Source organism: Heterodontus francisci, chromosome 2, assembly GCF_036365525.1.
Source record: "Heterodontus francisci isolate sHetFra1 chromosome 2, sHetFra1.hap1, whole genome shotgun sequence".
NCBI classification, from domain to species: Eukaryota; Metazoa; Chordata; class Chondrichthyes; order Heterodontiformes; family Heterodontidae; genus Heterodontus; species Heterodontus francisci.
The window spans coordinates 177,838,436-177,856,060 of NC_090372.1; the positions used below are offsets into that span (position 1 = coordinate 177,838,436).

The 17,625-nt window shown below is 44.4% G+C and overlaps 1 protein-coding gene across 4 annotated transcripts in view; it reads right to left on the minus strand.

Moving 5' to 3' along the window:
* Window positions 1–17,625, minus strand: part of mpp7a (MAGUK p55 scaffold protein 7a) — a 594,283-nt gene that overhangs the window by 449,225 nt on the left and 127,433 nt on the right. The window lies entirely within an intron of this gene.

The window sequence follows — 17,625 nt, forward strand, 5'->3', positions numbered from 1 at the left end:
CAAACAGAACATTCATGAGCAGGTTATTGCTATATAAGTGTAGCTTGATAGCACTGCCAATGACTACTTCCATCAATTTGCTGATGATCGAGAATAGACTAATGGGACGTTAATTGGCCAGATTGGATTTGTCTTGCTTTACATGGACAAGACATACCTGGGCAATTTTCCACACTGTCGTGCAAATGACTGCGCTGTAGCAGTACTGGCTAGGGATGCAGCTAGTTCTGGAGCACAAGTCTTCAGTAATACAGCTGGGATATTGTCAGGGCCAATAGCCTTTGCTATATCCAGTGCCATCAGTTGTTTCTTGCTATCACGTGGAGTCAATCGATTTGGCTGATGGCTGGCATCTGTGATGTTGGAGACCTCAGGTGAGGCGGTGGCGTAGTGGTATTGTCACTGGACAAGAACCCAGAGACGCAGGGTATTGCCTGGGGACACTGGTTCGAATCCCACCACAAAAGAAGCTGGAATTTGAATTCAATTAGTAAAAATCTGGAATTAAAAAGCTTGTCAAATGATGGCCATGAAACCATTACCCATCTGATTCACTAATGCCCTTTAGGGAAGGAAATCTGCTGTCCTTACCTGGTCTGGCCTACATATGACTCCAGAACCACAATGTGGTTGACTCTTACATGCCCTCTGAAATGGCAGAGCAAGCCACTAAGTTGTACCTAACTGCTACGAATTCAGTAAGAAATGAACCCGGACCATCACCCAGCATCGACCTAGGCACCAGAAACGACAACAGAAAACCCAACCCTGTCAACCCGACAAAGTCCGCCTTACTAACATCTGGGGGCTTATGCCAAAGTTGGGAGAGATATCACACAGACTAATCAAAAAACAGCCTCAGTCATACTCACGCAATCATACCTTACAGAAAATGTCCCAGACACCGCCGTCACCGTCCCCGGGTATGTCTTGTCCCACCGATAGGACAGACCCAGCAGAGGTGGTAGCACAGTGGTATACAGCCAGGAAAGAGTTGCCCTGGGAGTCCTCAACATCGACTTCAGACCCCATGAAGCATCATAGCATCAGGCCAAACATGGGCAAGGAAACCTCCTGATTACCACCTAACACTCACCCCCCACCCCCCCTCAGCTGATGAGTCAGTACTCCTCCATGTTGAACACCTGCACGAAGCACTGAGGGTGTCAAGGGTGCAGAATGCACTTAGTGGGAGACTTCAATGTCAGGAGTGGCTCGGTAGCACCAATACTGACTGAGCTGGCCGAGTCCTCAAGGACATATCTGCTCGACTACGTATGCGGCACTTAGTGAGGGAACCAACACGAGGGAAAAATATACTTGACCTCGTCCTCACTAATCTGTCTGCCGCAGATACATCTGCCCTTGACTGTATTGGTAGGAGTGACCACCGTAGTCCTTATGGAGATGAAGTCCTGCCTTCACATTGAGGATACCCTGCATCGTGATGTGTGGCACCATGACCATGCCAAATGGGATAGATTTTGAACAGATCCAGCAATGCAAAATTGGGCATCCATGAGGCACTGTGGGCCATCAGCAGCAGCAGAACTATAGTCAACCACAATCTGTAACCTCATGGCCCAGCATATCCCCCACTCCACCATCACCATCAAACAGGGTTCAATGATGAGTGCAGGAGGACATGCCAGGAGCAGCAGTCATACATCAAAATAAGGTGTCAACCTGGTGAAGCTACAAAACAGGGCTACTTGCGTGCCAAACAGCATGGTGGTGGACAATTCAACCATTAACTGGAGGAGGTGGCTCCACAAATATCCCCATCCTCAATGATGGGGTGCCCAGCACATCAGTGCAAACGATAAGGCTGAAGCATCTGCAACAATCTTCAGCCAGAAGTACCAAGTTGATGATCCATCACGGCCTCCTCCTGAAGTCCCCTGCATCATAGATGCCAGTCTTTAGCCAATTTGATTCACTCTGCGTGATATCAAGAAATGATTGAAGGCACTGGATTCTGCAAAGGCTATGGGCCCCGTCAACATTCCGGCAACAGTACTCAAAACTTGTGCTCCAGAACTTGCCACACCCCTAGCCAAGCTGTTCCAGTCTAGCTACACCACTGTCATCTACCCAGCCATGTGGAAAATTGCCCAGGTATGTCCTGTACACAAAGCAGGACAAATCCAATCCGGCCAATTACCGCCCCATCTTCTCTCTATCAGTAAAGTGATGGAAGGTGTCATCAACAGTGCTATCAAGCAACACTTGATTAGCAATAACCTGATCAGTGATGCTCAGTTTGGGTTCCACCAGGGCCACTCAGCTCCTGACCTCATTACAGCCTTGGTTCAAAGATGGACAAAAGAGCTGAACTCAAGACGTGAGGTGAGAGTGACTGTCCTTGACATCAAGGCAGCATGTGACAGAGTATGGCATTAGGGAACCCGAGCAAAACTCGAGACAATGGGAATCAGGGGGAAAACTCTCTGCTGGTTGGTGTCATACCTAGCACAAAGAAAGACGACTCTGGTTGTCGGAGGTCAATCATCTGAGCTCCAGGACATCACTGCAGGAGTTCCTCAGGGTAGCGTCTTAAGCCCAACCATCTTCAGCTGCTTCATCAATGACCTTCCTTCAATCATAAGGTTAGAAGTGGGGATGTTTGTTGATGATTGCACAATGCTCAGCACCATTCGCGACTCCTCAGAGACTGAAGCGGTCCGTGTAGAAATGCAGCAAGACCTGGACAAGATCCAGGCTTGGGCTGACAAGTGGCAAGTCACATCTGCGCCACACAAGTGCCAGACAATGAGCATCTCCAACAAGAGAGAATCTAACCATGTCCCCTTGACATTCAATGGCATTGCCATCGCTGAATATCCCACTATCAACATCCTGGGGGTTACCATTGATCAGAAACTGAACTGGAGTAGCCATATAAATACTATGGCTACAAGAGCAGGTCGGAGACTAGGAATCATGCGGCAGGTAACTCACCCCGACTCCCCAAAGTCTGTCCACCATCCACAAAGCACAAGTCAGGTGTGTGATGGAATACTCTCCACTTGCCTGGATGGGTGCAGCTCCAACAACACTCAAGAAGCTCGACACCATCCAGGACAAAGCAGCCCACTGGATTGGCATCCCATCCCCCACCTGCAACGTTCACTCCTTCCACCACTGACGCGCAGCAGCAGCGTGTACCATCTACATGATGCACTGCAACAACGCACCAAGACTCATTCGACAGCACCTTCCAAACCCGCAAACTCTACTACCTAGAAGGACAAGGGCAGCAGATGCATGGGAACACACACCACCACCTGGAAATTCCCCTCCAAGCCACACACCATCCTGACTTGGAACTATAATCACCATTCCTTCACTCACTGTGTCAAAATCCTGGAACTCCCTCCCTAATAGCTGTGTGTGTGTGTGTGTGTGTGTGTGTGTGTGTGTGTGTGTACCGACACTGCAAGAAATGCAGCAGTTCAAGAAGGCAGCTCACCACCACCTTCTCAAGAGCAATTAGGGATGGGCAATAAACGCTGGCTTAGCCAGCGACGCCCATATCCCATGAATGAATTAAAAAGTCTGAAATGGATCATCCATTCGCCACTTCTGACTGAAGATGGTTGCAAATGCTTCAGCCTTGTCTTTTGCAGTGACGTGCTGGTCTCCCCCATCATTAAGGATGAGGCTATGTGTGGAGCCTCCTCCTCCTCCTGTCAATTGCTTAATTGTTCACTACCATTCACAACTCAATGTGCAGGAGTGATGAGCTTTGATCTGATCCGTTGGTTGTGTCATTGCTTAACTGTCTATTGCATGCTGCTTCTGCTGTTTAGCAAGCACGCAGTCCTGTGTTGTCGCTTCACCATGTTGGCATCTAATTTTTAGGTATGCTTGATGCTGCTCCTGGCATGCTCTCCTGCACTCCTCACTGAGCCAGAGTTAATCAGCTTGATAACCATGGTGGAGTGAGGGATATGGCGAGCCAAAAGATTACAGATTGTGGTTGAATACATTTCTGGTGCTCCTGACCAACCAAAGCGCCTCATGGATGCCCAGTTTTGAACTGCCATATCTGTTCTGAACCTATCCCATTTAGCATGGTGGCAGTGCCACACTGCACAAATGGAGGATGTCCTCAGTGTGAAGATTGGACTTTGTCTCCATTCCACAAGGACTGTGCGGTGGTCACTCCCACCAATATTGTCATGGACAGATGTATCTGCAACAGGTAGATTGGTGAGGGAAAGGTCAAACTAAGTTATTCCCTATTGTTGGCTCTCTCACCATCTGCCACAGGTCCAGTCTGGCAGCTATGTCCTTCAGGACTCAGCCAGCTTGGTCAGTAGTGATGCCACTGAGCTACTCATGGGATTGGCATGCAAGTACCCCACACAGCATACATTCTGTGCCCTTGCTATCTTCAGTCCTTTTTCCAAGAGGCGTTCAAGATGTAAGAGTACTGATTCATCAGTTGAGGGCAGTAGGTGGTAATCAGCAGGAGGTTTCTTTGCCCACGTTTGACCTGATGCCATCAGACTTCATGGGATCTGGAGTCAATATTCAGGACTCCCAGGGCCACTGCCTCCCGACTGTATACCATAGTGCTGCCAGCTCTGGTGGGTCTGCCCTGCCGATGGGTCAGAACATGCCCAGGGATGGTGATGGAGGAGTCTGGGGCATTGAATGTAAGGTGTGATTCTTTGAGTATGACACTATCAGGCTTGCTTAGTCCTTGGGACAGCTCGACCAATTTTAAGTACCCAGATTTTAGGAAGACTTTGCAGGGCCGACTGGGCAGAGTGCGCCGTTAAGAGTTTCCAGTGCCAAGTTCAACACCAGGTAGTCCGTCCAGTTTTACTCTTTTTTGACTTTTCTGTTGCAGTTTGTTACAACTGAGTGGCTTGCTAGGCCACTTCAGAGGGCAGTTAAGAGTCAACTACATTGATTCTAGGAACTATATCGCTGCTCCTTCATTGTTGCTGGGTCAAAAATCCCAGAACTCATTTCCTCAAAGCACTATGGGTGCACCGATACCACAGCAGTTCATGAAGACAGCTCACCACCATCTTCTCAAGGGCAATTAAGTACGGGCAACAAATGCTGGCCTTGCCAATGATGCTCACATCCCATGAACAAATGAACAAAAAAATTTGGTGACAGAATTTCAGTAGTGAAGCATGACACAATGGGTAGATCAGAAACCAATATCCAGGATGTCCACAGATTTGCTCTAGTTACTAACTAAACCTCAACAGGTTAGTATTAGTCCCACATATGTATGCATGTATTTCCAAGGCGGCTCATCGGGTCATAAACCTAATGCAAAACCTAGCCCAAACTACTGTACTGTTGAGGCAATCCATGGGTCTGGGACATGATGGGTTTTTGTACACTCAATTGTAGGCTTGGCAATACAACTACATTACTTTTGAGGAACCATGTACAGCTTCTCCACTCTTGGAATATAAAATTTGAGCATTTAGCATTTCCCCAAGGGCTTTTGGGGAAAATCACCATGAGATTAGGGATTAGACTGAGACCCAAATTAGATTTCTTTTTTTGAGAAATGCAACACAGAATTCATCTTGCCCTTGCTCCATAATTTTCTCTTATCCAGCTCTCGCCAACAGTTGGGCAACAAAGAGGGTTACAAGACCAGGAAAGGTTCAAAGGTATAATGTATCTGGATGTTTCACAATTTGCATAGCCTTCACAACCCACCAGCAATGCACTGATACTCTTTGGAGTGTTTTGGCACAAGTTACATTCCATCCCACCCACTGAATTCCCAATGTCAGCCACGCAAATCGATGGTGACAAGCAGAAACCACATTGGAGAAAGATGAAAATCAAGCGACGAAACTGCTCCTGCACATCTCTAACATCCCATTGGCCAGGGAGTTATGCAGTTGCCTGCTCGGACACCTCAAATTAGCGTGGTTGAGAAAATACTGGATGAAATGGGAAAGTATCCAATATGCAAAACGAAATTATTCAACGTGTTACATTAATTCCACAATTGCATGAATTCATTTTCACATGAGCTGGAGAGATACTGGATCACAGCATATCACCTTCACTTCACAGCTAAATTTGTATACGACCCAGGTGGATAGGATCAAAATCTACTCTCTGCTTCATAAACTTGTGCAATAAGGACAAACCGTCAAACTGAGCAATTTGACACTTTAACGACCGAACTAAAGAAACCAAGCTAATTCAGTTTATTGCAATGTTGTTTTACAAAGAATTTGATTTATGAAATATTTACTTTTTGATATCTTCAATGTTCAAGTCTACATGGTTTCCAATGTAGAACTGGCAATCCAGTAACAGATTTTTTACCAGTACTTGGCATTCAATTGTTCCTGCTTCCAATCACTGATTATTTATTTTCCAATGTGAAAGAAATTTGTTTTGGGCATGCACTTGTTTGCTTATAACTTCAATAACTGTGCCATTTTAGTCCTTCTAACCCTTGCAGCTCACTAATAGCATGTGTACGTACGAAGTCATGATTGTTAATACAAAATAAAACTCATGCTTAACATTGACTGGTATATTGCTATAATGTGCCATTTTCAAGCAGATATTGGACAGCATTTAGATGATGAGTGTGCATTTTATTTTCTATGACAACGCCAACAAAATTTACTGTTTATATAAAATTTTAAACTTCTATTGCCAGAAGCAGCGTGCAACCTTTTAATACCCAAGGTCACACAAAGGGCCCAATTGTCCAGTACAATAGCGAGGCTATCAGCACCCACTGTTAGTTACATCAATCAATATTGGCCATCAACTTTCAGCAACTGCACATTTGCAGTTAAACTTAAATCAGAAAACTGCTGCCCGGGAAGCTGCACAATAAAGGTAGTATGTACCGCTATTAGCACTCCCTTTGCCTTTCATTCCATGACGTCTTTGTCATTTAATCTCGCCTGCCCTCCACCCGATCACAGACCTTCCCTTTGGTTCTACTTACTGCATGCCACCCACCCCCCACTCCCGGCAACTCTTTCACTTGTTCAAAACCTATTACATTTCTAACCTTTGTTAATTCTGATGAAAGGTCACAGACACGAAACATTAACTCTCTTGTTCTCTCTCCACAGATGCTGCCCGACCTATGTATTTCCAGCACTTGGTTTTTATTTCAAATTCACTGAAGAGCATCAAGTATCTCACAGATAGGGACTAAACTTGCCAGGAAAGATCAGGACATGTCCATTCCAGTGTAATTACCCTTTGAATGGTATGGGAAGTCTTAATTACTGTCAAACCACCTCAGTTGCACTGTAAATTACCATTTTCAAGCGTACAGTCTCATTCCATTAGCTTTTAATTGTTGCTGGACTTTTAAAAAAAAAATTAAAAATGCTCTTTTTTTTTTAATTTCTCATCTCTATTTCAATTCAATCTTTCTTTTCCTGTATTTATTTCACTTTCTGAACCTAATTTAACAATGAATTCAAAATTCTAAATTTGATTTCTGGTTCAGATTCTAAGCTGATTAACAATTCTTCAAGCTGATGCGTGAAGGAGACACACACTTTCTTGCCTTGATCAAAGAGGTTCCTGATGTGCTATACAGGGCAATGCATTTTCTCGATAGTTGGCTGACAGCACCTTCCAGTGCAAAAGCCCATAGAAAGTTTATGACCAAGCGCCAGTGCAACTGACGGCTAGTGCCCTTAGTTTACTGCTGATGAGAAATTCCAACCCATTAATGTATTTGTCAACCTAAAAGCTGTCAGACCAGTCAAGTTGTTTTGAGTAAAAGCAAAGTGCTGGAAATACTCAGCAGGTCTGGCAGCATCTGTGGAAAGAGAAGCAAAGTTAGCATTTCAGGTCTGTGACCTTTCATCAGAACTGGCAAAGGTTAGAAATGAATTAGGTTTTAAGCAAGTGAAGGGGAAGGGGGTGGGGGAGAGGACAAAGGGGAAGGTGTTTTCTAGGGCAGAGAGCAGGAGCGATTAAATAACAAAGCTGTCCTGGGACAAAGGCAAAGAGTGTGTTCATGTTTGTGGTCAAAGACAAAGCACTCGTCCAGAGAGAGAGTGTTAAGAACAGAATAATGAGCAGCTCTGACTAGATGAAAAGCAAGCACATGGTTAAAAAAGTATTAAAAAAAGGCCAGTCATGTTCTGAAGTTAGTGAACTCAATCTTCAGTCCGCAAGGCTCTCGAGTGCCAAATCGAAAGATCAGATGCTGCGCCTCGAGCTTGTGTTGATGTTCACTGGAACAGACCAAAGACAGAAATGTTGGCATGAGAACAAAGAGGAGTGTTTAAATGGCAAGCAACCGGATGCGCAGTGTCATGCTTACGGATTGAGCAGAGGTGTTCCGTAAAGCGGTCACCCAGTCTCCATTTGGTCTCCCCAGTGTAGAGGAGACCGCATTGTGAGCAATGAGTACAATACACTAAAATAAAAGTACAAGTAAATCGCTGCTTCACCTGAAAGGAGTGTTGGGGGCCTTGGATAGTCAGCAGAGGTGAGGTAAAAGGGCAGTTATTACACCTCCTGCGATTGCATGGGAAGGTGCCTTGGGAAGGGGACGAGGCATCAGGGGTAATGGAGAAGTGTACCAGGATGTTGCGGAGGGAACGATCCCTTCAGAATGCTGACAGAGGGAGGGCAAGATGTGTTTGGTGGTGGCATCACACTGGAGGTGGCGGAAATAGCGGAGAATGATCCTCTGGATGTGGAGGCTGGTGGGGTACAAAGTGAGGACAAGGGGAATCCTGACACGGTTCTGGGAGGGAAGGGATGAGGGCAGAAGCGCAAGAAATGGGCTGGACACAGTTGAAGGCCCTGTCAAACACAGTGGAGGGTAATCCTCAGTTGAGTAAAAAGACATTTCAGAAACGCTGTTGTGGAAGGTTGCATCATCAGAGCAGATGCATTGGAGATGGAGAAACTGGGAGAATGGAATTGAGTCCTTAGAGCAAGCAACGTGTGAAGTGTAATTGAGGTAGCTGTGGGAGTCGGTGGGCTTATAATGAACATTAGTGGACAGCCTATCCCCAGAGCTGGCGAGAGAAGTCGAGGAAGCGAAGTGTCGGCGATGGACCATGTAAAGGTGAGAGAAGGGTGGAAATTGGAAGCCAAGATGATAAAGTTTTCCAGTTCGGGGCGGGAGCAGGAAACTGCATCGATAATCATCAATGTACCGCAAAAAGAGTTGGGGGAGGGGGCCTGAGTAGGACTGGAACAAGGAATGTTCGACATACCCCACAAAAAGACAGACATAACTAGGACCCATGCAGGTACCCAAAGCAAAACCTTTTACTTGAAGTGAGTGAGTGGAGTTGAAGGAGAAGTTGTTCAATGTGCAAACAAGTTCAGCCAGGTGAAGGAGGATGGTGGTGGATGTGCTCTGGTTGGGCCTCTGTTGAAGTAAGAAGTGGAGAGCCCTCAAACCGTCCTGGTGGGGGATGGAGGTGTAGAGAGATTGGACGTTCATAATGAAGAGGCGGCCGTTAGGGCCAGGAAACTGAAAATTGTCAAAATGACATCGGGCGTCAGAGGAGTCACGGATGTAAGTGGGAAGAGACTGAACCAGTGGAGAAATTAGATTCAGGATAGGAAGGAATAAGTTCAGAGGGGCAGGAACATGCTGGAACAGGTCTGCCAGGACAGTCCTGTTTGCGGATTTTCAAAAGGAGGTAGAAGCGGGCTGTCCAGGGTTGCTGGATTATGAGGTTGGAAGCTGTAGAGGGAAGATTTCCAGAGATGAGGTCAGTGACAGTCCTGTGGACAGTAGCTTGATGTTAGGTGGTGTGGTCATGGTCCAGGGGAAGGGAGGAAGAAGTGTCTTCAAGTGTTGGCGCTCAGCCTCTGCAAAGTAGAGGTCAGTATACTAGACAACAGCACCGCCCTTGTTTGCAGGTTTGATCACAATGTCGGGGTTAGACCTGAGAGAACAGAGTGCAGCAAGTTCAGAGGGATCAAATGAGAATGAGTAAGGGGAGCACAGAAACTGAGACGGCTGAGGTCTCGCCGACAGTTCTCATTGAAAAGATCAAGAGCAGGTAAGACGTCAGAGGGAAGGGTCCAAGTGGAGGGAGAATGCTGGAGGCTGATGAATGGGTCTGCTGGTCGGGCGGGGAGTGACGGAGGGAGGACTCCTGGTCAAAGTAGTAAGCACGGAAGCAAAGGCGAAGGAAGAAGAGCTCAATGTCATTTCGAGCATGTAATACATTCAGGTGGGAGCATAAGGGGATAAAACTGAGTCCTTTGCTGAGTATAGATTGTTCAGCATCAAAGAGGGGAAGGTCAGAGGGTATAGTGTTTGGAGACTGTGCTGTAAGGTGCTAGTCCTCAGACAAGCACATGCCTTGCTCAAATATTAGGACTTAAATTGACCCAGGGATATCACGTTCATCACAAACATGTTTGCTTTGGTCAAAGGTTGGCTCTCCATTAAAAATTGATGAATGGCTGTTTGCTCGCACAAAATTTGCCTGTTTCAACAAAGCTGGAGGTGAACCTTGACTCAGAATAAGTATCAGGTCTTAGTCTGCAGTAGTAAATTTGACTAAAAGCTGTGCATGAGACTTTCAAGAAGGGGACAAGATCATTGATTGCCTGAAGGCTGACTGCTGGTTGACCAATACAATTCTATACGAAGATACCTCGGGATCAGAAGTCACTGACTATAGAATTAGATTGAATGATCTGCAGTCAGTCTTGTAGCCTACAGCCAAGAGCTATAATTTTTCTGCCCATGAGTCCAAGGAGCTCAGATTGAAGCTACATGAAAACATCTGCTCAAACTTTATGCTTAGGGAAGACGCGAACTGCATCTTTATCGTTTTATGAATCAACAATGAAGAAATGCATATTTTACTGTTAAACATTTTATGTTCATGTGCCCATCTTGTGTAACCCGAAACAGTTGTTCAGACTGTTAAAACTACATTTTCAGGTTGCTTTCAAGGAGAGATGATTCATATGGCAGCACATTAAACATTCCAATAGCCCATGTGTACAGAAAGGAAGCTGTTATGATTCCTGGAGTCTCACTGGTGTTTACCAGATATTGTACAGAACATATCTGGCTCATTGAAGGATGCACAACAATTGCGGAAATGACCAGTGATACTGAATGGGGTAGGGAATATGGGATTAATGTAGGATTAGTATAAATGGTTGGTTGTTGGTTGGCGCAGACTCGGTGGGCCAAAGGGCCTGTTTCAGTGCTGTATCTCTCTATGACTATGAATCCCGAAAATAACAATCTAACAATGAATTGTAAAAGAAATTGTGCAACACACCTGTTGCGTCAAGTCATTGACCAAGAAATCACATCAAGCTCACGAGTACAAGCAATGGTGCTCTAACATGACTATGTTAGCCCTTCATGCTCAGACTACAAAATTATCAACTTAGTTTCAATACTAAAAATGTCCATATGCTGTTCCTTTCACAATGTTAAGTTGTGAGTCTTGCAATTCACCAACAAATGAATTGTAGGGAAACGATTGGAAAAGCATCCAGCAGGTGTACAACCTGTTCAACACTAGCCATCATACAGTCACAATCCAAAGCTAAGTACTGAATAAATAACTGAACATTTCAATCAGGCAAGGCCATCAGAAGGCTTTATTTGGCTTCCGCAGACATATTCCATCTACTGTTTGGCTCTGAGTGAAAAGAAACTGTAAATTTGCTGGTTATCAAGGAGAACTGCTAGCTGTTCCATTCATGAATACAAATTTATGCCAGTTATAATTATTGTGCTACATGTACTCAGGGAATATAAATATTTTTCAAAAGTTTGAAATTTCAGGCTCAGGAAGATCTGAGGAAATACTTTGGACACCTTACAGCTGCAACACAATCCCTCATTATTTCTTATATATTACTTGGAATTCTCCACCTCAGAGAGCTGGGGATGCTAAGTAGTTGAGTACATTCAAGACAGAGGTCAACAGATTTTTGGATATTAAGGAAATTAATGGATATGGAGATAGAGCAGCAAAGTGCAGTTGAGGTAGATGATCGGCCGTGAACTTGTTGAATAGCGGAGACAGCTCAAAAAACCAATTGACCTATTCCAGCTCCTATTCCCCAAGTTCAAAATGGTAACAGTTTTAGATAACAAAGCATTTTAAAAAATGGTGTGGAGGAATAGCATCAGGGTATCTAGAAAAATAAAACTTCTTGGAGGACACAGCTTCAGTTCCACTGTCCGCTAATTTCTCTATCTTAGCCACATTGTTGTGCACGATGAGAAGACAAAACATTTCCCCACAGGGAGCAAATAAATGAAGACTTCAGTCACTCAGCATCTATTCTTGTACAACTCTGATGCATGCTTCACAGCAGGCTGTTCAGAAATCTAGCATTGGCTGTTCACAGTCACATTGGGAAACCATTCCAGGCAGAAGAGCTAAAAGGTAAACATACCAAACAAATCATTTTCTAGCCACACACTACTGAATAAGAAAACGAAAACAGGAAACAGGAACAGGAGTAGGCCATTCAACCCCTCGGGCCTGCTCTGCTATTCAACTATATCATCTGCTACCTTGATGCCATTTTCCCTCATTATTCCCATATCCCTTGTTATCTTTAATATCTAGAAATCTATTAATCTCTGTCAACATAATAACTGAGCGTCAACCGTCCTCTGGGGCACAGAATTCCACAGACTCATCACCTTCTGAGCAAAGAAATTCCTCCTCATCTCAGTCCTATATGGCCTACTTCTTATTCTGAGACTGTGTCCCCTAATTCTGGACACCCCAGCCAGAGGAAACATCCTTCAATACATCTACCCTGTCGAGCCCTTAAAGAATTTTCTATGCTTCAATGAGATCACCTCTCATTCTTCGAAACTCCAGAGAATACAGGCCCAGTCTCTTCAATCTTTCCTCATAGGACAAACCCACCATCCCAGGGATTAGTCTGGTGAACCTTCGTTGCAGACCCTCTATGGCAAGTATATCCTTTCTTTAGTAAGGAGACCAAAACTGTACACAATATTCCATGTGCGGTCTCACCAAGACACCACAAATTGCAGCAAGACTTCTTTACTCGTGTTCTCAAATCCTCTTGCAATAAAGGCCAACATATCATTTGTCTTCCTAATTGCTTGCTGCATCTGCATGCCTGCTTTCAGTGATTTAAGAACAAGGACACCCAGATCTCTTTGGGTATCAACACTTCTCAATCTCTCACCATTTAAGAAATGCGCTTTTTCTGTCTTTCCTATCCAAGTGGATAACTTCACATTTTTCCACATTAAACTCCATCTGCCATATTCTTGCCCACTCACGTCGACTGTCTAAATCCCCTCAAAGCCTCTTTGCATCCTACTCACAACTCATATTGCCACCTAGTTCTGTGTCATCAGCAAACTTGGAATTATTACATTTGATCCCCACATCAAATCATTGATATGGACTGTGAATAGCTAGGGCCCAAGCACTGATCCTTGCGGTACCCCACTTGTCACAGCCTGCCAACCAGAGAATGGCCCGCTTATTCCTATTCTCTGTTTTCTGTGCGTTAACGAATTCTCTATCCATGCCAGTATATTACCTCCAATCCCATATGCTCTGATCGTGTTTACTAATCTGTGTGGGACCTTATTGAAAGCCTTCTGAAAATCCAAATACACCACATCCATTGGTTCCCCCTACCGGTTAGTTACATCCTCAAAAAACTCCAACAGGTTTGTTAAACAAAATTTCCCTTTCATAACTCCATGTTAACGCTACCCAATCCTATTATTTTTTTAAGTGTCCAGTTATAACATACTTTATAATAGATTCTAGCCTGTTCCCTACTATTGATGTCAGGCGAACAGGTCTGCAGTTCCCCATTTTCTCTTTCTCTCTTTCCTTAAAGAGTGGAGTTATATTTGCTACCTTCCAATCTGCAGGAACTGCTCCAGAATCTATAGAATATTGCTGAAAACAGAGACATTTTGTTGAAGCTTTTCAACTTACACTCGTCAGGACAGATCGCAAGAATACCAATGTAAGGGAAGCAACAAATTTATACTATATGAGAAGAGAGTGCTGATTGGTTGGCAAATGGACTCTGATTGGCAGAGGCATTGCCATGGAGAATGCATCAGTTTATGGTGACTGACAGTTAACTGCCAAGCTTTGTATGAAATTTAAACCAGGCAGCTTGACTGATTCCTCAGAGCAATGCCTTGACCAATGAACCAGCGAATGGCTGTCACTTTTTTTTTAACCTAAAATAGGTGCAATGTTTGCACCTGTTCTTTCTGTCTGCGAAGAATAGGGTCCTGTGTATTAATACATGTAGCTTCCAGTACGTGCAAATGCGCCACACTGCGAGTCTGACTGACAATCTTAAATTGTTTGTCAGCGTAATTCTTAGCACACAGAGAATTATTTAACAAATGCTGTCCAATCGTGGAATCACATATAATGTTGGACACGGTTTTGAGGATGCAAGCATGGACTGGTTGGGTAGAAGAACATAAGAACTAGGAACAGCAGAAGGCAATTCAGCCCCTCGAACCTGCTCCGCCATTCAATACAATCAAGGCTGATGTCATCTCGGCCTCAACTCCACTTTCCTGCCCGTTCTCCATAACCCTTCAACCCATCACTAATTAAAAATCTGTCTAACTCCTCCTTAAATTTACCCAATGTCCTGGCATCCACCGCACTCTGGGGTAGTGAATTCCACAGACTCACGACCCTTTGAGAGAAGTAATTTCTCCTCATCGGTTTTAAATCTGCTACCCCTTATCCTAAAACTATGACCTCTTGTTCCAGATTGCCCCACAGGAGGAAACATCCTCTCTACGTCTACTTTGTCAATTCCCCTAATCATCTTATATACCTCAATTAGATATCCTCTTGTTCTTATTGGCTCGAGAGAGAAAAGGCCTAAACTGCTCAATCTCTCTTCATAAGACAAACCCCTCATCTCTGGAAACAATCCAGTGAACCTCCTCTGAACTGCTTCCAATGCAACTACATCCCTCCTCAAGTAAGGGAACCAAAACTGTACGAAATACTTCAGGTGCGGTCTCACTAATGCCTTGTACAGTTGCAGCAACACTTCCCTACTTTTATATTCTTTAATAAATGCCAAAACTCCATTTGCCTTCCTCATTACCTGCTGCACCTGCATACTAGTTTTCTGCGATTCATGCACGAGGACACCCAGATACCTCTGCATCGAAGCACTGAGGTTTCTCTCCATTTAGATAATAACTTGCCTTTCTATAATTCCTAACAAAATGGATAACCTCACTTTACCACGATAAACTCCATCTGCCAAATTGTGGCCCATTCACCTAACCTATCCATATCCATTTGTAAATTTCTTATTTCTTCATTGCAACTTACTATCCCACCTATTTTAGTGTCATCTGCAAATTTGGCTTTAGTACCTTCTATCCCTGCATCCAAGTCATTAATATAGATTGTAAATAGTTGGGACCCGAGGACCGAACCCTGTGGCATCCCACGAGTTACATCTTGCCAATCAGAAAAGGACCCATTTATCCCGACACTGTTTTCTGTTGGTTAGCCAATCCTCTATCCAAGCTAATAAACTGCCCCTAATCCCATGGGAATCTTAGCTTGTGTATTAACCTTTTGTGCGGCAACTTATCAAATGCCTTCTGGAAGTCCAGATATACTACATCTACAGCATCCCCATTATCGACTTTACTTGTTACATCTTCGAAGAACTCTAGCAAATTAGTCAAACACGATTTACCCTTCATAAAACCATGCTGACTCTGATGGATTACGTTTTGACTTTCTAAATGTCCTGTTATTACTGCCTTAACAATGGATTCTAACAATTTCCCAACGACAGATGTTAAACTAACTGGTCGAGAGTTTCCTGCTTTCTGCCTCCCTCCCTTTTTGAATAACGTCTGTACCTTGCCCGTTGCGAACAGCGGAAGGGACATGTGTTTGATAGGGTCCGCTGGTCTTTGGGACGACGGCCTATATACCTAGCATCACACTGGCATTTGTGAGATAGGCAGAACGTCTTGGAACCTGGAAGGGTAATGTATCGCATAAATTTGAAGCTAGCTGTTTCACTCTGCTACTATACAGTAGCAACACGTGTGGTGTTCGCCACTAACAGGATGCTGCCGTCAAGCAGAAATCTTTTAAAATTCTACAGTCTTAACAATGGAAATTTCCTACTACTTTCGGCACAAAATCAAAAAGAAAGCAACAGAAATCTCTGAAGAAATGCAAGGTGCAGAACATAAAGGACTCATCAGTAATAATTCTTAAATAACTCCTCCCATGACCAAAGAAACCACATGCCTCTGCATTTGACAATATTGGAACATGAAATTACATTGAAATTCATAAAATTATTATACGGATGCAGGTCAATCAGGCCAAACACTCCGTGCTGTTGCCTACACAAAAGCACTGATATTCATCCCATGTGTCCATCAAACTCCCATATCCCTTTCCTTCAACCAGTGATCTAAATCTATTCTTCAATGTTGACATGAGAGGCCTGCTACCCGACCCAACAACGTGTCGGGTTCGGGCCCATCTTCAGGGTCCGGCCGGACACACATGGTAAGTGCTCTGCCGGTAAGTATTGAAATTACCGGAGCTGGAAATCTGGGATGAAACGGAGACCGCACAGTGAGCGAGTGACGTCACTATGATGTCATCACGCATGCACTGCAGCTTCGTGAAGCTTCCCAGTCAGAAGGCAAGTAAAGGGATGGTCAGGTCGAGTGCTAAATCGGAGGGACTCGGGCCCGCTGTGGTTTGAACGTGTTCGGGTCGGGTTCCTTTTTCCCGACCTGAGCAGGCCTCTAGTTGACGTGTCTCTGATTCAAACACTAACACCCATTGTGCATTCCACAGCCTCACAATCCTGCCCGTCAACATCCTTTTGCTCTTGATTATAAATCTCATTTAATCTTATAGGCATGATCTCTCGTTCATTACCCCTCATTTCCTTCCATCTACTCTGTCCGAGCCATTCATATCAATTATCATAGAATCAGAAAGTTAGGTTATCTATGGAAAAGGACAAGAAGCAATCTGAAGTAAAATACTTAATTGGAGGAGAGCCAATTTCAATGGGGTGAGAATGGATCTACACCAAGGAAATTGGAATCCAAGATGGGCAGACAAAATTGTATTGGAATGATGGGCTGCCTTTAAAGAGGAGATGGCTCGGGTAAATTCAAGGTACATTTCCACATGGGGAAAAGATAGGACAAACAAAGCCAGACCTCTCTGGATGACGAAGGAAATGGAGAGGAAGAAGCAACAGAAAATGGGTGCATACGACAGATCTCAGGTTGATAATACAAGTGAGAACCTGGCTGAATATAGAAAGTGCTGAAAGGAAGTGAGAAAGGAATGAGAGAGTACAAGAAGAGACTGCCAGCCAACATAAAAGGAAATCCAAAAGTCTTCTATCGGCAGATAAATAGTAAAAGGGTAATTGAAGGAGTGGGGCCAATTCGGGACCAAAAAGAGGACTTACCCTTGGAGGCAGAGGTCATGGCTGAAGTACTAAATGACTACTTTGCATTTGTCTTTTCCAAGGAAAAAAAAGCACATGTCCACCCCTGTTCAAAAAAAGGAGTGTAAGGAAAAACACAGCAACTACAAGTCCATCAGTTTAATCTAGGTGGTGGGA